Below are 21736 nucleotides of genomic sequence, written 5' to 3'. Positions count from 1 at the left end.
ACTATAGATTTGACCTTTTTGTTGTTTTTTCTTAAAGGAGGAAAGATTCAATATTTTTTTTTATTATTATTATTATTATTATTATTTTGGTTTTTCGAGGTAGGGTCCCACTCTAGCCCAGGCTGACCTGGAATTCTCAGGGTGGCCTCGAACTCACGGCGATCCTCCTACCTCTGCTTCCCGAGTGCTGGGATTAAAGGCATGCACCACCATGCCCAGCTAGATTCAATATTTTGGTCCATAATTTTAGAGGCTTTAGTCGATGGTCAGTTGGTCCTGTTACTGTAGGTCCATGGCAGAAGAGTGGTCTGAACAAATGATAGAGGAGGCTCATTCACCTTAACACAGCAGGAAGTAAACAGGAAGATAAGATGGAGCTGGGTGCCTGAGATCCCTACAAGGGCATACCCAATTTTGTTGTTGTTTTGAGGTAGAGTCTCACTCTAGCTCAGGCTGACCTGGAATTCAATATGTGTAGTCTCAGGGCGAACTCCTGGCGATCCTCCTACCTCTGCCTCCAGAGCGCTGGGATTAAAGGCGTGTGCCACCACGCCCGGCTCAAAAAATAATTGTTTTAGTAAAAGAAATAAAGTGGAGAGTGATTGAAGAAGACCTTTGATGTCGACCTTTGGCCTCTACATGCACGCCCACATACATATCTTACACATACCAACATGCATACACACCACACAAACATACACATGCCCTTCCCCCAAAACCACAGAGCAAATAGATAAATTAGATTGCTATCCCCTTGGCTTGCTACTACCGAAAGGAGCCCATCCTCTTTAAAGTCTGCAAGTCTGACAGGAAACAAAATGCACCTCTACTCTTACTCATCTAAGCCCTTGTTCCACTCAAGAAGCCCTCAAGAAATTTATTGGCTCCTCCCGTCCCTGACACTTCCTGCGTACCTCACTATGATACAATCCTGCCTCCTTCAGCCGCCTGCTCAAATCCCATCTGCCAACCCCATGGGAATTCTGATGGTCTCTTCCTATTCAAAAGTGACATCAGCATTCCCAGATGTGGTCAGGTAAGACACCACTGAGCTGAGACAAGACTAGGGAGGTTAGTGGGAAAAAAAAAAATACAAGCAACTAATAATAAAACCAGTTGAATATTTGTTTTTAATTTTATTAGGGAAATAGGGCTATGCAAAATTATCATCAAAAGGAGATATTTTAGCCAGGCGTGGTGGTGCACGCCTTTAATCGCAGCAGAGGTAGGAGGATTACCGAGAGAGTTCAAGGCCACCCTGACACTACATAGTTATTCCAGGTCAGCCTGAGCTAGAGGGAGACCCTGCCTCAGAAAACAAAAAACAACAAAAAAGGAAATATTCTGTATTTATTCACATAATCTTATCATTTCTTTGTTCAGTTCTCTTGGTGTATTATGTTTTTTGTTTTTTGGGGTTTTTTTTTTTGAGGTAGGGTTTCACTCTAGCCCAGGCTGACCTGGAATTCACTATGTAATTTTTTCAGGATGGCCTCGAACTCACGGTAATCCTCCTACCTCTGCCTCCTGAGTGCTGGGATGAAAGCCGTGCAGCACCACGCCTGTGTGGTGGGTTTTTTTTTTTTTGTTTGTTTTTTGGGTTTTTTTTTGTTAATAATTTCTTCCCCTTGATATTTTTATAGGGAGGCTAATTACAGGATACTCTACTTTCATCTCTACATATTTTCATTAATCTTTGATTTCTTACTCTCTAGTGATCTCACAAAGTGGCTCAACTGTAGTTAAAAAGCAAAGTTAATTAAAATCTGAAGCTTCCATCTATTTTTTTATTTCATTTTTTCGAGGCAGGGTCTCATTCTAGCCCTGCTTGTGTTCACCTTGTTCAGTCTTTTACGTATCCACCAAAACGCAATAGTGGGGTCAGGAGAGATGGCTCAGCGGTTAAAGCCACTTGCTTGTAAAGCCTGATGGCCCAGGTTCGAATCCCCAGTACCCATGTAAAGCCAGATGCACAGGGCTGGAGGGATGGCTAGTGGTTTAGGTGTTTGCCTGCAAAACCAAGGACCCCAATTCTATTCCCCAGGACTTACATTAATTAGCCAGATGCACAAGGGGGCGCACGTGTCTGGAGTTCATTTGCAGTGGCTGGAAGCCCTGGCGAGCTCATTCTTTCTCCCCACTTCTTTCTCAGTCAAATAAATAAATAAATAAAAATAAAATACTTAAAGCCAGATGCACAAAGTGGCAAGATGCCCTGGCCATTCATTCCCTCTCTTTTTCTCTCCCTTTCTCTTTGTTTGCAAATAAACAAATAAAAACTTTAAAAAAGAAAAGAAAAGAAAGAAAGAAGGGGCTGGAGAGATGGCTCAGAGATTAAGGTGCTTGCTTGCAAAGCCTGATGACCCAGGTTTGATTCCCTAGTACCCATGTAGAACCAGATGTACAATGTGGTGCTTGCATCTCGAGTTCATTTGCAGTGGCAGGAGGCCCTGGTGCACCCATTCTCTTTCCCTCTCTCTCTCTGTCTCTCTCCTTGCAAATTGAAAATAAATAAATAAATAAGTGTTTGCAGGAGCATAGCCCTTGAGTGTCAGACCCCATTTTGGAGAAGGCCGCTAAGCTCTCCAGAGCTGTTTCCTGTCCTGCAAGTGGGCGCCGATACACAGATGCTAGGCTCACCTGGATAGACAGCATATGTGGGTGGAGAGCAAATGGGGGTACTCACAGGGGAGGGTCGTGGCTATTTCTGGGAGTCCCAGGTTTCCAGCTTTTGTAGATGGAGAGACATTCTCCCCAATTGTGAATACTTATCGGGAAAAATTACAATAATGGAATAAAGAAGATGTCATGTGAATTCTACACCAAAGTTCAGGTACCCCGAGTGATCAGGAACTGATTTTCTAGACTTTCCTTCTGAAACCTACAGATGTGTTGCAGGCAAGAAAATTAAACAAGGACTAGGGAAATGTTAAATTTTGGATTCAAGTTAGAAAAAGGTAAATTGAATGAACCTGAAGCTGGGCATGGTGATGCATGTCTATGATCTCAGCACTGGAGAGGCAGAAGCATATGGAATGCAAGGCCAGGCTGTTTATATATCAAGTTTAAGATTAGCCTGAAGCTGGGTGTGGTGGTGCACACCCTTCATCCCAGCACTCAGGAGGCAGAGGTAGGAGGATTGCCGTGAGTTCAAGGCCACCCTGAGTGAGATTCCATACTAAATTCCAGGTCAGCGTGCGCTAGAGTGAGACTCTACCTCAAAAAACCAAAAAAAAAAAAAAAAAAAAAAGAAAAGAAAAGACTAGCCTGAGCTATATGAAATCCTATCTTTAAAAAAATTATTGAGCTGAGTATGGTGGTGCATGTCTTTAATCCTAGCCTGTGGGAGGCAGAGGTAGGAGGATCTCTATGAGTTCAAGGCCACCCTGAGATGACATAGTGAATTCCAAGTCATCTTTGCCTAAAGCAAGACCCTACCTCAAAAAAAAAAAAAAAAAAAAGTGTGGGGCAGAGCTGAGGATGTCGCTCAGTGGTAGAAGTCTTGTCTAGAACATGTGAGGGTTCACTCCTCAGTACTATAGAACCTCCTCACACTAAAGTCACCAGCTGCTGTAAGACCAGACGTGTGTATGGTGTGTATGCATATTCATATGTGTGTGGGTGCACATGCACGTGTATGTCCATGTGTGTCGAGGCCAGAGGTTGACATCAGGGGTCTTCCTTTGCTCTCCTCCTTATTCATTGAGACAGGGTCTCTCACTAAACCTGGTGGCTCACCAATTCAGCTAGACCAGCAGGCCAGCAAGGCCTAGACATTCCCTGTCTCCACCTTCCCAATTCTAGGATTACAGGCACATAAGGCTGGATCCAGAATTTATATGGGTGCTGGGGGTCTCAACTGGAGATCCTTGTGTTTGCCTGACAAGCACTTTGCCAACTGAGCCATCTCAGTCCACTACAACACCAGGTGCAAGTTTAAAACAACAGCAACAACAAAAACCCACTTTGTTCTTTCTTTTTGGTCTTTCAAGGTTGGGTCTCACTCTAGCCCAAGCTGACCTCCTACCTCTGCCTCCTGAGTGCTGGGATTAAAGGAGTGCGTCCCCATACCCGACCAAAAGAAATGTTATTAACTTGTATATTTCTCACCACAATTCTGTTTCCTCAGTCATCATACTATTTTGCACTAATCCATAGTTTCTCAGACAAAGGTCGGAGTACTGTGGGAGTCACGGAAGCCACAGAAGAAAACATAAACATCTTCCTAGAGCATCCATTTAGCTCAAAAGTTAGGAGAAAATATTCTTCATAGTAAAATAAACATACATGCATCATAGAATAGGCTGAAAAATTAATGTTAGTATCCAAAATAGAACTTGAAGCTTCAAAGCAAGGTCATGGTTGGGGTGGATGCTGCAGACTGGGGTTCTATATTCCAACTCTTCTGGTCAGAGGAGAGGGTGGGAAAGTTGGAGAATGGCCCATCAGGGTCAAGTTACTCAGCTATCTCCCAGCCAGTTCCCCAGGAATCCACTACACGGGGATTGTGGGGTGCTTCCAGAGCAACTTGCCTACCCATGGGCACCTACTTGTTGTCACAGTTTACAGACAGAGCCAACCCAGACGGCATTCTGTGGCCAAAGTCAGCTGTTGGCCAACCTTGACTGGAGAATTGCTCTTACTATCCAATCTAGGATCAGAGAGTTGGTCCAAGGGCTGCTCTTGTCTGAATTCTAAGAGAATAAAGGCAATATCCTGTGGCCAACAATGTGTTCTGCTTCCCAAAGTTCCTCCTAATATGAAAGACCAGAAAAAGCTGAAAAAACTAAATGGTGGATAAAGAACAGAGAAGACGGGTTGGAGAGATGGCTCAGTGGTTAAGAGAGCTTCCTGAACAAGCCTGAGGGTTTGAGAGGGCCTGAAACCTCCGGAGTTCAAATCGCCAGATGCCATGTAAATTAGCTGGTGTGGCCACAAGCGCCTATAACCCCAGTCCTGCAGGGGAGCAGAGATCTGAGACTCGTCAGAGCCCCGCAAGGATGGGAATCAGTAAAAAGACACTCCAGGTCAAAATATGACCGGGTAAAAGAGCGATGGAGCTAGACACCTGACATTTCACTCCGGCCATCACAGGAGAGAGTATGCAGTGCACCAAGGGCACATACAGGGGCATATGCCACTCCACCACACATTCACATGACACACACACAAGCAGGAAAGAAAAAAGACTGCTTACTGACATGCTCTGTGCATTCCATATGTGAGGATGAGATAAGATGATGATGAATAGACCTTACCACATGACACAGCCTGGATCTGGAATATTTCCCAAAGAGCCACATATTACAAGACTTGGTCCTCAGCTTGGCACTTTTGGGAAGTGAGGAATCTTTAAGAGGTGACACCTAAAGGAAGGTCACCAAGGGCAAGGATAATCCATTCTCTCCCTGTCCCTGTATCCTAGCCACCATGAGGTAAGCAGCTCTCTCCACCATGTATGCTCCACCACAGGCTGAAAAGCAATGGGCCAAACTGACCATGGACTGAAATCTCTAAAACTGAGCCAAAGTAAATCTCCCCTCCATTTTTTTTTTTTTTTTTTTTTTTTTTGTGTGTGTGTGTAGTATTGGGAATCGAGTATATGGGCACTCCAGGGCCCCTGCTGCTGCAGACAACCTCCAGACACACATGCCACTCTGTGTGTCTTGTTTTACATGGGCACTAAAGAATGGAACCCGCGGGCTGGAGAGATGGCTTAGCAGTTAAGCACTTGCCTGTGAAGCCTAAGGACCTCGGTTCGAGGCTCAGTTCCCCAGGTCCCACGTTAGCCAGATGCACAAGGGGGCGCACGCGTCTGGAGTTCGTTTGCAGAGGCTGGAAGTCCTGGCGTGCCCATTCTCTCTCTCCCTTTATCTGTCTTTCTCTCTATGTCTGTCGCTCTCAAATAAATAAATTAAAAAAAAAAAAAAAGAATGGAACCCAGGCAGTCGGGCTGTGCAAACAAGTGCCCCCAACCGATGAACCATCTCTCCGGTCCAAGTTTCCTTATTGTTTGTTTGTTTTTTCAAGATAGGCTCTCACTGTAGCCCAGGCTGACCTGGAACTCATTCTGTGGTCCCAGGTTGGCCTCAAACTCATGGTAATCCTCCTACCTCTGCCTTCTGAGCACTGGGATCAAAGGCATTCACCACCAAACCTGGCTCATTCTTCCTCTTCCCCTCCCCAAGATAGGCTTTCACTCCAGCTCAGGCTGACCTGGAATTCACTATGGAGTCTCAGGGTTGCCTCAAATTCATTCCAGCCCATATTTTTATTTATTTATTTGTGAGCAATGAGTGAGAGAAAGAATGGGCCACTTGCAACTGTAAAGAAACTCCAGATACATGTGCTACATTATGTATCTGGTTTTGTGTGGGTATTGGAGAATTGAACCCTGGGCTGGCAGTCTTTACAAGGAAGTATTTCTTTTTTGTTGTTGTTTCTTTTTTTTTTTTAAATTAATTTATTTATTTGAGAGCGACACATACAGAGAGAAAGACAGATAGAGGGAGAGAGAGAATGGGCGCGCCAGGGCTTCCAGCCTCTGCAAACGAACTCCAGACACGTGCGCCCCCTTGTGCATCTGGCTAACGTGGGACCTGGGGAACTGAGCCTCGAACCGGGGTCCTTAGGCTTTACAGGCAAGCGCTTAACCGCTAAGCCACCTCTCCAGCCCTTGTTGTTGTTTCTTGAGGTAGGATTTCCCTGTAGCTCAGGCTGACCTAGAATTTACTATGTAGTCTCAGGATGGCCTCGAACTCCTAGCGATCATCCTACTTCTGCCTTTCGAGTGCTGGGGTTAAAGGTATGTGCCATCATGCCCAGCTAAGTGAGCGCTTTTAACCCCTGGGCCATTTTGCAAATAATTTTAGTTTTGAGACCAGGTCCCAGTATAGCTTAGGTAGGTCTCAAATACGTGATTCTCCTACCTCAGACTCTCAAGTGTAGGGATTACAGGTATGCAGCACCATGCTTGGTCCATTTCTCTTTCTTTTTGTATTTTTGCAATTATATTTTGTTGTCACTGTCTTGTGCACTTGTATGTACATGAATGTACATGCATGTGTGTGTGTGTGTGTATGAGGCCAGAGGACAACTCCAGGTACCATCTCTCAGGCACTCTTCATCTTTTCTTTTTTTTTTAAAATATTTTATTTATTTATTTGAGAGTGACAGACACAGAGAGAAGGACAGATAGAGGGAGAGAGAGAGAATGGGCGCGCCAGGGCTTCCAGCCTCTGCAAACGAACTCCAGACGCGTGCGCCCCCTTGTGCATCTGGCTAACGTGGGACCTGGGGAACCGAGCCTCGAACCGGGGTCCTTAGGCTTCACAGGCAAGCGCTTAACCGCTAAGCCATCTCTCCAGCCCACTCTTCATCTTTTTTGCTTTGCTTTGTTTTTTGTAACTCCTTTGTTTTTTTGTTTCTCAGGGGTCTCACTCTAGCCCAGGCTGACCTATAATTCACTATGGAGTCTCAGGGTGGCCTTGAACTCATGGTGATCTATCTCTGCCTGCAGAATGCTGGGGCTAAAGGCATGCGCCACCACGCCCAGCTGTGCTTTTTTTCTTTTCTTTTCTTTTCTTTTCTTTTCTTTTCTTTTCTTTTCTTTTCTTTTCTTTTCTTTTCTTTTCTTTTCTTTTCTTTTCTTTTCTTTCTTTTGTGTGACAGAGTCTCTCATTGGTCTGTAACTTGCCAAAAAAAAAGTAGGCTAGACTGGCTAGCCAGCAAGCCTCAGGGATTCCCCCTGTCTCTGCCTCCCCAGTGCTGGGATTACAAGTATAAACCACCACATCTAGCATTTTTTTTTTTTTTTTCGAGGTAGGGTCTCACTCTGGTCCAGGCTGACCTGGAATAAACTCTGTAGTCTCAGGGCATTTTTTTTTTTTTTTTAAATTTTTATTAACATTTTCCATGATTATAATGGTAATTCCCTCCCTCCCCACCCCCACACTTTCCCGTTTGAAATTCCATTCTCAATCATATTACCTCCCCATTACAATCATTGTAATTACATATATACAATATCAACCTATTAAGTATCCTCCTCCCTTCCTTTCTCCACCCTTTATGTCTCCTTTTCAACTTACTGGCCTCTGCTACTAAGTATTTTCATTCTCACACAGAAGCCCAGTCATCTGTAGCTAGGATCCCCATATGAGGGAGAACATGTGGCGCTTGGCTTTCTGGGCCTGGGTTACCTGACTTAGTATAATACTTTCCAGGTCCATCCATTTTTCTGCAAATTTCATAACTTCATTTTTCTTTACCGCTGAGTAGAACTCCATTGTATAAATGTACCACATCTTCATTATCCACTCATCTGTTGAGGGACATCTAGGCTGGTTCCATTTCCCAGCTATTATAAATTGAGCAGCAATAAACATGGTTGAGCATGTACTTCTAAGGAAATGAGATGAGTCCTTTGGATATATGCCTAGGAGTGCTATAGCTGGGTCATATGGTAGATCAATCTCTAGCTGCTTTAGGAACCTCCACACTGTTTTCCACAATGGCTGGACCAGATTGCATTCCCACCAGCAGTGCAGAAGGGTTCCTTTTTTTCCACATCCCCGCCAACATTTATGATCATTTGTTTTCATGATGGTGGCCAATCTGACAGGAGTGAGATGGAATCTCAATGTAGTTTTAATCTGCATTTCCCTGATGACTAGTGACGTAGAACATTTTTTTAGGTGCTTATATGCCATTCGTATTTCTTCCTTTGAGAACTCTCTATTTAGCTCCTTAGCCCATTTTTTGATTGGCCTGTTTGATTCCTTATTAGTTAACTTTTTGAGTTCTTTGTATATCCTAGATATTAATCCTTTATCAGATATATAGCTGGCGAAGATTTTTTCCCATTCTGTAGGTTGCCTCTTTGCTTTTTTCACTGTGTCCTTTGCGGTGCAAAATCTTTGTAATTTCATTAGGTCCCAGTGGTTAATCTGTGGTTTTATTGCCTGAGCAATTGGGGTTGTATTTAGAAAGTTTTTGCCAAGACCAATATGTTGGAGGGTTTCCCCTACTTTTTCCTCTAGCAGTTTCAAAGTTTCCGGTCTGATGTTAAGGTCTTTAATCCATTTGGACTTAATTCTTGTGCATGGCGAGATAGAAGAATCTATTTTCATCCTTCTGCAGATATTTATCCAGTTTTCAAAACACCATTTGCTGAAGAGGCTGTCTCTTCTCCAATGAGTATTTTTGGCATTTTTATCGAATATCAGGTGGCTATAGCTACTTGGGCTTACATCTGGGTCCTCTATTCTGTTCCACTGATCTACATGTCTGTTTTTGTGCCAGTACCATGCTGTTTTTGTTACTATGGCTCTGTAGTATAGGTTAAAATCAGGTATGGTGATACCAGCATTTTTGTTTTGTTTTGAGGTAGGGTCTTACTCAAACACAGGCTGATCTGGAATTCACTATGTAGCTTCAGGGTGGCCTTGAACTCACGGTGATCCTCCTACCTCTGCCTCCCAAGTGCTGGGATTAAAGGTGTGTGCTACCACGCCTGGCGCACATCAAGCTTTTTGTTACATGGGTTCTAGGGATAGAGTTTAGGTCCTCATCCTTGCATGAAAAACACTTTATCACCGGACTATCTCCCCAGCACCCCTCTTTTTTATTTATTTATTTAATTAATTAATTAATTTACTTGAGAGAAGGAAAGAAAGAGAGGGGAAGAGGGGTTGGGGAGATGGCTTACTGATGAAGGCACTTGTCTGTGAAGCCTAAGGACCCAGGTCCTATTCCCCCATACCCACCTAAGCCAGATGTACAAGGTGGCACATGTAACTGGAGTTTCAACGGCTAAAGGCCCTGGCGCACCCATTTTCTCTCTCACTCTCTCTTTCTCTTTTTCACATAAATAAAGAAATAAAATAAGAAAGACAGTTAGCACTTAAGGTGCTTGCCTGCCGAGCCTATGGACCCAAGCTCAATTCCCCAGTGACCACGTAAGCCAGATGCACATGATGGAGCATGCATCTAGAATTCGTTTGTAGTGGCTAGAATCCTTGGTTTGCCCGTTCTCTCTCTTTCCCCCTCTCTTTTTTTCTTTCTTTGGTTCTCTCCTTTTCTTTCTTTTTTTTTTTTTTTTTTTGAGGTAGGGTTTTGCTCTAGCCCAGGCTGACCTGAAATTCACTATGTAGTCTCAGGGTGGCCTCGAACTCATGGCGATCCTCCTACCTCTGCCTCCCGAGTGCTGGGATTAAAGGTGTGTGCCACCATGCCCAGCTTTTCTTTTCTTTTTCTTTCTTTCTTTTTTTTTTTTTTTTTTTTTTTGAGGTAGGGTCTCACTCTAGCCCAGGTTGACCTGAAATTTGCTAAGTAGTCTCAGGCTAGCCTTGAATTCACAATGATCCTCCTACCTCCCGAGTGCTGGGATTAAAGGCATGCACCACCATACTTGGCTTTTAATTTTATTTATTTTTTATGAGAGAGGAGAGAGAGAGAGAGAGAGAGAGAGAGAATTGACATGCCAGGACCTCTAGCCACTGCAAGCAAACTCCAGATGTGTGTACCATCTTGAACACTTTGTATGTCTGGCTTATGTGGGATCTGGAGAGTCAAACATGGGTCCTTAGGCCTTGCAGGTAAGCCATCTAACTGCTAAGCCATCTCTCCAGCACTAATTTTTATTTTTTAACAATATTTTTTATTAATTTGATATATATCAAATTGTATATATACATACACACACATATACATACATACATACATACATACATACATACATATATATATATATATATATATATATACACATACACACACACACATACATACATGGGACAGAACAGATATACCAGGGCCTCTTGCCATTGCAAATTAGTTATAGATTCATGTGCCACTTGATGCCTGTGGCTTTACATGGGTACTAGGGAATTGAACCCAGGCCATCAGGGTTTGCAAGCAAGTGTCTTTGACCACTGAGCCATCACTTTAGCACCATTCCTCTCTTTTTATCAGTGCTGGGAATTGAACCCAGGACATCACTCACACTAGGTAAGCATTCTACCACTGAGCTATATTCCCAGTGCCCATCTGTCCAATTCTAAGACTCTCGCTTTGAACAGTGGCATTAGACTATGTGTCTGTCCATTCTCTTTAACCACAGCCCTGCTAGACACCTGAAGCCATGCACATCTTAGGCAGTGATCACTTTTACTATATGTGCAGCACTTGATGTAAAAACTGACCATTCAAGTCTGGCGTGGTGGTGCACACCTTTAATTCCAGCACTTGGGAGGCAGAGGTAGGAGGAATGCTGTGATTTCGAGGCCACCCTGAGAATACAGAGTGAATTCCAGGTCAGCCTGGACTAGAGTGAGACCCTACCTCGAAAAACCAAACCAAAACAAAACAAAAAACAAAAAACAAACCACTGACCACTTAAGCCAAGTGTGGTGGCAGTACCTTTAATCCCAGCACTCAAGGATTGCTATGAGTTCAAGGCCAGCCTGGAACTATAGAGTGAGTTCCAGGTCAGCCTGGGCTAGTGTGAGACCCTATTTTGAACAACAACAACAACAAAAAAAGACTACACTTCATCAGTTTCACCAGAAGTTTCCAAATGAGAGCAGATAAATTGTATTATTCAAATATTCCTCATGCCACACAATAGGGAGGAAAGATTTATGGTGGGGAGCTGGGAGTGATTTGGCTCCTGACCCAGGAACCTTCAGGAATGAGGGTCATGGTCTTTACACTCATCCTTTCATTATATATATATATATATACTTTTAGTGAAATTGTTTTCAGATGGACAGGTAAAGGGGTGGGTGAGGGGGATCATAGTGTTTTTTCCCCTAGACAAAATTTCTCATGACATAGATTATCTGAGACCAAAACCCAGGTTTTATTAGTTTCCTTCCCAGCAGCAGGTCAGCCATGAAAAGAAAAATGTGCGTATGTACTGGGCATACCCAGCTGACGTTGTCTCCTCACTTAAGTCTGCTAGGACCCACTTGAGATAAAAGTGGGGCCCACTTCACTCTAAAGGGCTTTTTTAGGAGGGCTGGGGAGTGGTAGAACTGCTTGCCTAGTAGCAAGACTCTTAGTTCCATGCACAACACCGAAAAAAAGAAAAGAAAAAAAAACCCCACAAGATGCTTTAGGAGCTAGCACCATACGCAGAAAGCTAAGCTGGCATACAATCCTGCCCCTTGAAGTCCCAGGGGCATGTCCAGGGCTGCCCCACTCTCCCAAACTGCATAAAGGAGTGTGTGGATGCAAACAGCAGAACAGTTCCCCAAGTATGTTTTTTAAAAATTTTTACTTTTAATTTTTTTATGCAAGAGAGAAAGAGAGGAAGAGAAAGGGAGGGAGGGAGAGAGAGAGAAACAGAATGGGCACATCAGGGCCTCCAGCCTCTGTAATCAAACTCCAGATGTAAGCACCCCTTGTGTGTATGTCACACGCGTCATTGTCTCCAGGTACCTGGAGAATCAAACATGAGTCCTTGGGCTTCACAGGCAAGGGCCTTAACCACTAAGCAATCTCTCCAGCTCCCCAGCTATTCTTGACTTGATGAAACTCATTAGTAAAATCAAGTGTAGTGGTGCATACCTGTAATTCCAGCACTTGGGAGATGGAGCAAAAGATCAAGAGTTCAAGGTCAGGGTCCAGGATTTGGTTCAGTGGTAAAATGCCTACCTAGTATACACAAGGCCCTGGGTTTGATCCCCAGCACCATCAAAAACATATTTAGGAGGCCGGGCGTGGTGGTGCATGCCTTTAATCCCAGCACTCGGGAGGCAGAGGTAGGAGGATTGCTGTGAGTTCGAGGCCACCCTGAGACTACAGAGTGAATTCCAGGTCAGCCTGGGATAGAGGGAGACCCTACCCCATAAAACCAAAAATAAATAAATATATGAAAAAAATCGTAATTTTAACAAGAGAAAAAGGGCTAGAGAGATAGCTTAGTGGTTAAGCACTTGCCTGTGAAACCTAAGGATCCCGGTTCGAGGCTTGATTCCCTAGGACCTATGTTAGCCAGATGTACAAGGGGGGGGCACATGCATCTGGAGTTCTTTTGCAGTGACTGGAGGCCCTGGCAAACCCATTCTCTTTCTCTATCTGCCTCTTTCTCTCTGTCACTCTCAAACAAATAAATAAAAATAAACAAAAAAAAAATTTAACAAGAGAGAAAAAAGAGTTCAAGATTATTTTTGGCTATATAGCATATTCAAGACCAGCCTGGGTTATGTGAGGTCCTATCTAAAAAAAAAAAAAACAAAAACAAAAACAAAATATGGGACTGGAGAGATGGCTTGGCAGTTAAGGCACTTGCCTGCAATGCCTAATGACCGGAGTTTGATTCCCCAGTACCCACATAAAGCCAGATTAACAAATTGGTGCATGCATCTGGAGTTTGCAGTGGCTGGAGACTCTAATGCACCCATTCTCTCTTGCAAATAAATAAATAAAATATTTTTAAAAAGCAAAATATGAAAGAAAAGCAAACAAAATTAATGTTAGTTGTTAGGCATGGTGGCGCATGCCTTTAATCCCAGCATTTGGGAGGCAGAGGTAGGAGGACTACTGTGAGTTTGAGGCTACCCTGAGACTCCAGAGTGAATTCCAGGTTCAGCCTGGGCTACAGTGAAACCCTATCTCAAAAAAAAAAAAAAAAAAAAAAAAAAAAGCTAGCCCTTCACCTGTTCTGTGAGATGTGCACTGTCCCCGCCAGATGCTCATTGGCTTCCCCCAGGAGCACTCACTCTCAAATCCCACTATACTCCAATGACTGACTGCTGCCCTCACAACTCCTAACCCATGACCTCATCGTGAACACCAGCAATCCCACTAAGGAGGACCCTCAGTAGAATGGGGACAGGGAGGAGGGAAATGATGGTACCAACTCATGATGTGTCCATACAAAGTTCCTACTTAAAAAAAATCCCATCAGACAGCCCACAAACACAGTTCATTTGGACAGTTTGCTGGCTCCCTCCCTAGGATCATGGACAAACTTCAAAAACAGAGAACTGAGGAATTGAATCTGGGTCCTTTGGCTTTGCAGGCAAGTGCCTTAACCACTAAACCATCTCTCCAGCCCTAGAAAAGGAAGTTCTGATATATGTTATGACATGGATGAAGCGTCAAGACTTCATAAAAGGGCATGCTATGTTATCCTACGTGAGGTACCTAGAGCTGTCAAGTTCACAGAGCATAGTCGGAGACTGAAAGCAGGGAAAGGAGAATTTGGGTATAGATTAGAAAAGTAAACTGGGCGTGGTGGCACATGCCTTTAATCCCAGCCCTTGGGAGGCAGAGGTAGAGGGATTGCCATGAGTTCGAGGCCACTATGAGACTACACAGTGAATTGCATGTCAGCCTGAGCTAGAGTGAGATCCTACCTCGAAAAAAAAAGAAAGGAAAGGACAGGACAGGAAAGGAAAGTAATAAGCAGTTTGCTCTGGTTTTGCTCTCTCCCAGCACTTTTGCAGACATCATTTGTCTTGATGTGCACGAGGCCCCTGACCCAGTGTATGAAATCCTGAATAGGCCAGTATGTTATTCCAATGTCACAACTGTGACCTCTGAGGCTTCAAAGGGATGAACAGTTAGCCCAAGGTCATCCAGCAAATAAAAAACAGCTGAGATTAAAACACAGTCCTGGGCTGGAGGGATAGTTTATCGGCTAAGGCGCTAGCTAGCCTGCAACACTAAAGAACCCAGGTTCGATTCCCCAGGACCCACGCAAGCCAGATGCATAAGGTGACACATGCTTCTGGAATTCGTTTGCAGTGCTTAAAGGCCCTGGCGCGCCCATTCTCTCTCTCTCTGTCTGCCTCTTTCGCTCTCAAATAAAAATAAAAATAAAAATAAACCCAGTCCTGTACTGGGGCTATCCCTCAAGAGGAGAACACTTATTTCGCACAAGCAAGGACTGTGTTTCATGCCCAGCACCAGCAAACAAAACAAGGGGTTAGAGATGGCTCAGTAGTTAAAAGCACCTGCTTGTGAAACTTATTGGCCTGGGTTCAATTCCTTAGCACTCACATAAACCTGGGTGCGAAGTGACACAGGCATTTGTAATTCCAATGCAGTGCAATCCCAATCCCACCCATGACAATGGGAGGCAGAGCCAGGAGAATCTAAAGCTAGTGTGACATTTGCTTGCAGGGGTAAGAGTCCCTGTCTCAAAGAAGGTGGAGCACAGATGCCTCAAAGTTGTCCTCTCATCTCCACATGCGTGCTGTGGCACATGTATACACACACACACACACACACACACACATGCACGCACGCACGCACGCACGCACGCACATGCATCTTAAAAATCACAAACAATGCCGGGCATGGTGGTGCAAGCCTTTAATCCCAGCACTTGGGGGAGGTAGAGGTAGGAGGGTCACCGAGAGTTCGAGGCCACTCTGAGACTACATAGTGAATTCCAGGTCAGCCTGAGCTAGAGTGAGACCCTACCTTGAAACTACAAAATTACAAACAAAACAAAAAGCTCCACATTTACTTCTATGGGGCAATCTTCCTGTGGCCTCTTCCCGCCACACTCTCTCTCTTACACAGATGGCTTCCCAAAGTTTCAATGACAGGCCCTACTTTTATTTCCCCATTTTCAAGACAGTAGTGCTTCTCCCAGCTTTCACAATCAGAAAGTAACAATGTCTCATACGGGGCAGAGGCAGCAGAGGGGTCCAGAGACTTGGGGGTCCCTTAGTCTCAGTATGTGTCCTCATCTTCCTTCCTATAGGCTTCAGTGATGGAGAACACCTGGATTCCCTTCATCAGGCACCAGCCCTATCCCATGAAAGCTTCCAGCTCAGCAAAGTGAATTATTGTCCCCAAGAAGAACATGAGAACCCAGCGATGGCTGTTCAGCAGAAGAAAGTCCCAAACGTGAAGGGCTGTGTGGCCTCAGGCAGGTGGGAGGCCTGGGCTGGGAAGGAGTCCACAGAGAAGCTATTGGGAAAACAGGTGCTGTGAAGAGCAGAGACACAGAGGAAGGAGAGAGAAGAGGGACAAAAGAGTGCTTTTCTATAGAATCGCAGGAGTTTCTGTCCCCGTCCTCGGACTCCAGGGGCTAGGGAACGTCTGCGCCAAGCAGACTGCCAAGGAAGCCACTGCAAGTTCACAACATTGGTGAGAAGAAAGCCGAAGGGAGGCTCTAAGAAGTGGCTCAGCAGAGATCTCTGGGAACTGACATCCTGACCTTAAGGTCGCTGGCGGTGGGGTGGGGGAATGGCTGAACAAGGCAGAAGCAGGGGAAAGGTGCTGAACACTTTCCCAGAAAATATAGAAAAGAATGTATTCCTTTGCTCTGGAGTGGGTTATATGATGCCCCCCCCCCCAAAAAAAAGCTATGCCTGTCTTAGCCATGGAACTGGACACTGTTGGAAAAATAACTGTGTGGAGAAAGTGTCTTTGCAGATATCTATTTATGTCTCTCTATTATCTATTTACATACACATATACCTCTCTATATAGTTATTTGTTAAGAATCTCAAGTGGCCCTACACTCAAAGACAAATGTCCTTATAAGAGACAGAAAAGGAGACACAGACACAAGAAGCTGACAATCAAGTGAAGACAGGCAGAGATGGGAATGATACAGTCACAATCCTGGAACCACTTGGGACCATCTGAAGCTAGAAGAGGCAAGGAAGCATTCTCCAGAGCCCTGCAAGAAACAGTCCTGCTCATGCCTAATTTCAAACTTCTGGTTTCCAGAACTTAAAAAAAAAAATCTGTTTTATTTATTTATTTGAGAGAGAAGGGGAGGGAGATGGAGAAAGAGGCAGATGAGAGAGAGAATGGGCACGCCAGGGTCTCTAGCCACTGCAAATCAACTCCAGACGCATGCGCCCCCTTGTGCATCTGGCTTACTTGAGTACTGGGGAATTGAACCTGGGTCCTTAGACTTCGCAGGCAAGTACCTTAACTCTTAAGCCATTTCTCCAGCCCCAAATCTGTTGTTTTAAGCGACACAGTTTGTAGTCATTTCTCTTCTCTCCCTCCTCCTTTTTACAAAAGTTGTAGTCTTGCATTCCCTCTCCCCTGTCCCACTTCCCCTGAGGGCCCTCCTCGGTGGGGTTGTTGGTGTTCATTTTTGGGTCATTGAGGTCTCAGTCAGTCTCTGTGGGGCAGTAGGGATGGGGTGTAGTCATTTCTTTTTTGTTTTGTAACTATTTTGTTTACTTATTTGAGAGAGAGATACAGAATTAAGCAGGTAAAGAGAGAGAGAGAGAGAGAGAGCTGGGTATGATGGCGCACACCTTTAATCCCAGCACTCGGGAGGCAGAGGTAGGAGGATTGCTGTGAGTTCAAGGCCATCCTGAGACTCCATAGTGAATTCCAGGTCAGCCTGGGCTAGAGTGAGACCCTACCTCGAAAAACCAAAAAGAGAGAGAGAGAGAGAGAGAGAGAGAGAGAATGGGCACGCCAGGGCCGCCAGCCACTGCAAATGAACTCCAGATGTGTGTGCCTCTTGTGCATCTGGCTTACATGGGTCCTGGGGAGTCGAACCTGGGTGCTTTGGCTTTGCAGGTGGCCATCTCTCCGGCTCAGGTGTAGTCATTTCTTGGAGCAGCCACACACAGGAGCTAAATGCTCAGGCAGGTTGCTTGCCTGCTCCTCTCTGCTTACCTCCCCACATTTTCTTCTAAGTGGAAGCTATTTCCCCCATCAGGAGTGAAATCCCACATTAGAACCACCACAGCCATCATCCTGGTGGCTCACTCTCTCCCGGCTTAGAAAGCCAGTGCCCCTACAAAGCATCCATTAACAGGGGCAACCAGACTCTCTTCCTCAGAGCCTTGAGGTTATCACTTCTGTGGAGGGAGGAGAGTTCTCATGCACATTCAGCCAGAAGGGGAACTTTCTCAGGCCTCTGGGGGCGGGGGGGGAGAGCAGAGTGGGCTATACTATGGCACACCCCACAGAAGTCACAGTTTGGCAGCAAAGAGAGAGGAGGGAGGTTCCCAGGTTGGTGTTTTTTTCCACCTTGAAACTAGCGGCATTTCTGAAATGATGGCTGGGGATTTCCGCCAGCTACTTTAATGACCACATTTTAGTGTTAAAGGCAGGACCAACACAGAGATTTGCAACCTGCATGGTGGGTGTATGAGATGCTGTTTCCCACACGAAGCTGGTGTTTTTCTCCCTGCTAAACAAGCCAGGTTCCTGCTGTCCCAGGCTGACAGCCGCGTCCATTACAAGCCTCTGCGCTGCTGCAGGACTGCCCCCTCCATCCCTCAGGAGTGTTTACTTCCTGGACCATCCCTTCCATCAGCCCCACTGAGAAGCATGGGTCCCTTGGGGAGGGGTGGAAGCTTTCCTAAGGTCCCACCTTAAAGAAACATTTGCTGGATCTGGGAGTGGTGGCGCAAGCCTTTAATTCCAGAGCTAGGGAGACAGAGGTAGGAGGATCGCAATGAGCTCAAGGCCACCCTGAAGACTACATAATGAAATCCAGGTCAGCCTGGGCTAGAGCGAGACTCTACCTTGAACCCCCCCACCCCCACCCCCGCAGAAAAGAAACATTTGCTGGATCCCTGAGACCCACCATGAAACCCACGGAAGCAGCTGGCCCCAGGGAGGCAGGGAGGGAACTGCTCTCTAAACAAAAATAATTTTGAAAAAAAGGCAGCGAGCCAAAAGGAATTGCTTCATAGCTGCATATTCACTTCTCCCTTAAACTGTGCAATTGAAGAAAAACATGCTGAAGCAGGAAGCGACGCCACACCCCTACTCCCACCCTGGTGGCTATTTGTGGATCAGTGTTTTATGAACCCTCCAGAGGCAGGTGCCTTCCCTGCCTGCCTGCCTGCCTGCCCTGTTCTCAGCATAGCCTCTGCCCCAGTGGGCTCTTGTGAACATCCACTGAAGAGCCAGAGAAGGGATGGAGCAAGCCCACAGCAGAGCATCCAGACATGCATCTGAGCCCTTCCTCGGCAGGCAGGGAGGACACGGGCTGAGTTGCAGAAATGCGGTTGGGCCTGCAGGGTAGACTGACATAACCTCTATGATCACACAGTGGCTGGTATCCTGTTTCTGAACACAAGCAGTGAGGATAGAGTGGGCTCCCAGAGCCATAAGCTTGGCAAGGGGGCTTCAGAGTGCTCCTCCACACACCCCTAATGTCTGCCATCACTTGTAGTCTGTGAAAGCACCCAAAGAGAAGCAAGCCAGCATGTGGCACTGGCCCAGATGTCAGGAATCTTGACATCAAATAGGCAACTCTAGGGGCCGGGCAGATAGCTCAGTGATTAAAGGGACTTGTTTGCACAGCCTGCTGACTGGGGTTCATTTCTCAGACTACTCATATAAGCCAGACTCAAAGTGGCCCAAGCATCTGGCCTTCATTTTTGTAGTGGCAAGAGGCCCTGTTGCGCGTCAGTTAATAAATAGAAAGAGAGATATACAACTGTAGCGAGCCATGGAAATGCCAAGGAGTTGTGTTCTAGAGGGAGAAGAGGAAAAAGACCCACTTGTGTCTCCTGTGTCCAGTTGCAGTCTCAAGAATCAAAAGGCCCTTGGTCCTTGATTATGACTTCAACCAGGATTTTCCAGGGAAGCATCAGATGTACCTTCTATAGAGTCTGAGTCTCTGTCCAGAGGGACTCCAGATGGCTTTCCCCACCCTCATACTAAAAGAACTACTGGGCTGGAGAGATGGTTCAGTAAAGGCGTTTGCTTGCAAAGCCTAACGACTCCATTCAATTCTCAGTATCCATATAAAGGCAAATGCACAAAGTGGGCCAGGTGTCTGGAGTTTGTAGAGGAAAGATGCCCTGCGCCTCCACTGTCTCTCTCTTTCTCTCCTTGAAAATAAATAAAAAATATTTTAAGAGATCAAAGAACTTTGGGACAATGTCCCAGTTCTGCCTGCATCAGATCACAGCCTAAAATCGCCAGGGTTTAACCTTTCTGAACCTTAGTTTCCGTAACTGTAAAATGGAGACAATATCACTCAGCTCCCGTGGTTGTTCAATTGTAAACACGTATGTAAAACGACTGAGTACGTGGGGAAAGTCCCTGACACCATTCAATTGACAAGAGTCCCAGGGCGCTGTCGGGAACCCACTGCTGTCCTGGAAAGAAACAGTGTAAAAGTCCTTGCTTTCTAAATCCTTTGGGAGCCATGACCCCCTCCTCCCCCCATCCGCACACACTCGGAGAATCCTGATGGGGGAAGGCACACTTGCCCCATGTACACACAAGGCCATACCCCAAGTTTCAAAGAGTATCTTGGGCTGGGAGTCGCAGAGCCAGCAGTGTTAAAACTCCGCTGGTGGAGTTGGATGCCACGGGTCCCTGTTCCCAACGGAGCCTGGACCCAGTGGAAGTGTGTAGTGGGCCCCAGGCTCCATCGCAAACAGAGATGCCAAGGGACCTGTGTAAAGCCCAGTGCATGGGCGTCCTGCACAGCAGCCTGGAAATCCCATCGCTAGTCCCCACTCCCACCTCCGGGCGCGCATTTTGCCACCTCTCAGCCGCCCCATCCTGGAGAGCTCACGAGAGGTAGCTTTGATCCCATCTACTGGACCTCAAAGTTGAGGTGCAGAGGAGGAAGCACTAACACACACACACACACACACACACTCACGAAACTAAATGTTAAAAAAATTAAAAAGCCTCATTCAGGTTGAATTACGGGTAAGAGTATTAAAAAAAAAAAAGTCCGGAAATGCAAAGCTGGAGGCGGTTTTGCAGCCGTAACCGGGGCTCGGCCGCAGATCTGGAGGCGGATCTCGCCCTCGCTCCCGTGCAAAGTCAGGGCAAGCAGCGCGGGCAGCGGGGAGAGGGAGGGACCCCGATCGCGCCCGGTGGGGGTGGGAGGGACCCAGAAATTTCGACCCGGGCCCCTATCCAGCCCTGATCCCCGGCGGTCGAGTCTAGGAGGGTGCGGCCGAGCTGGGCGCAGCTGGGTCCCCACACCCCGGCCGGCACACCTGGGCTCCCGAGCCTGGCGAGCGCGGCCGGGACCGGCCGGGGGCTGCGGAGTCCGTTCGGTTCCCTCGGAGCAGCAGCTCTCGGAGCCCCGCGCCTGCGGCGGAGCGCTTCCCGCCTCCGGCCCCTGGCGGAACCCTGGAGACCTCCCAGCCACGGGGACCCGGAGTTCCTCGTCCCGTCGGTCAGGGCGCGCCGTCCAGGCGCCGGGATGCCCGGGACCCGCGGTGACCTGGTCCCCGGAAGACTCACGCTCTCCAGGGCGCACGGGCTGTGCGCGCCGGGAAGCCGACCCTCGGTCCCCGAAGTCCCTCTCGGCCCCGGTTCTCCTTCCTCCCCCGACGGGGCCGTGGGCGCAGCGCTTACCCGTCCCGGGAGGTTCTGCCCGGCGACAGCTCGCAACCCGGGCGCTGTGCGCTGGGTGCGAGGCAGCGGGGAGGCGAGAAGGCGGGGCGCGGCGGCGGGACGGCCCGCCCGCTGACAGCCCGCATGCGGCACTTCCCACTGTGTTTCCTTTGCTCTTAAAACAGGAAAAACAACGGCTCCTCCGCGCCTCTCCTGCTCCGCCCCTCAGCGCCCGCCCTGCCCCGGCAGCGTGGCAGGTGCTTCTGGACGCTGGCAGCCTGAGCAAGGTTTCTCTTTGATGCAAGGCAAACAAACAAACAAACAAAAGCGCTATGGAGCATCACCTCTCCACACTCACTCACCCGAGAACCCCAGCGAGGTTGGTAGAGTGCTGGCTAAGCATGCACGTGGAAACCCTGGGTCGCACTCCCAAGCCCTGCATAAACAAGGGGAGTGGTGGTGAAAGCCT

At 46.8% G+C, this 21736-nt stretch overlaps 1 protein-coding gene across 1 annotated transcript in view; it reads right to left on the bottom strand.

The window, feature by feature from the left end:
* Pik3cd (phosphatidylinositol-4,5-bisphosphate 3-kinase catalytic subunit delta) overlaps window positions 1-21307 on the bottom strand; it is a 63070-nt gene extending 41763 nt beyond the window's left edge. Inside the window, exon 1 of the mRNA XM_045150838.1 lies at window positions 21289-21307. The gene's annotated coding sequence lies outside the window, so the exon portion shown is untranslated. The remainder of the gene's footprint in view (window positions 1-21288) is intronic.
* Between the last annotated feature and the right edge of the window lie 429 nt (window positions 21308-21736).

Source organism: Jaculus jaculus, chromosome 5 (assembly GCF_020740685.1).
Source record: "Jaculus jaculus isolate mJacJac1 chromosome 5, mJacJac1.mat.Y.cur, whole genome shotgun sequence".
NCBI classification, from domain to species: Eukaryota; Metazoa; Chordata; class Mammalia; order Rodentia; family Dipodidae; genus Jaculus; species Jaculus jaculus.
The sequence above is the reverse complement of the archived record's forward strand: the minus strand, read 5'-3'. Positions and strand labels throughout refer to the sequence as shown.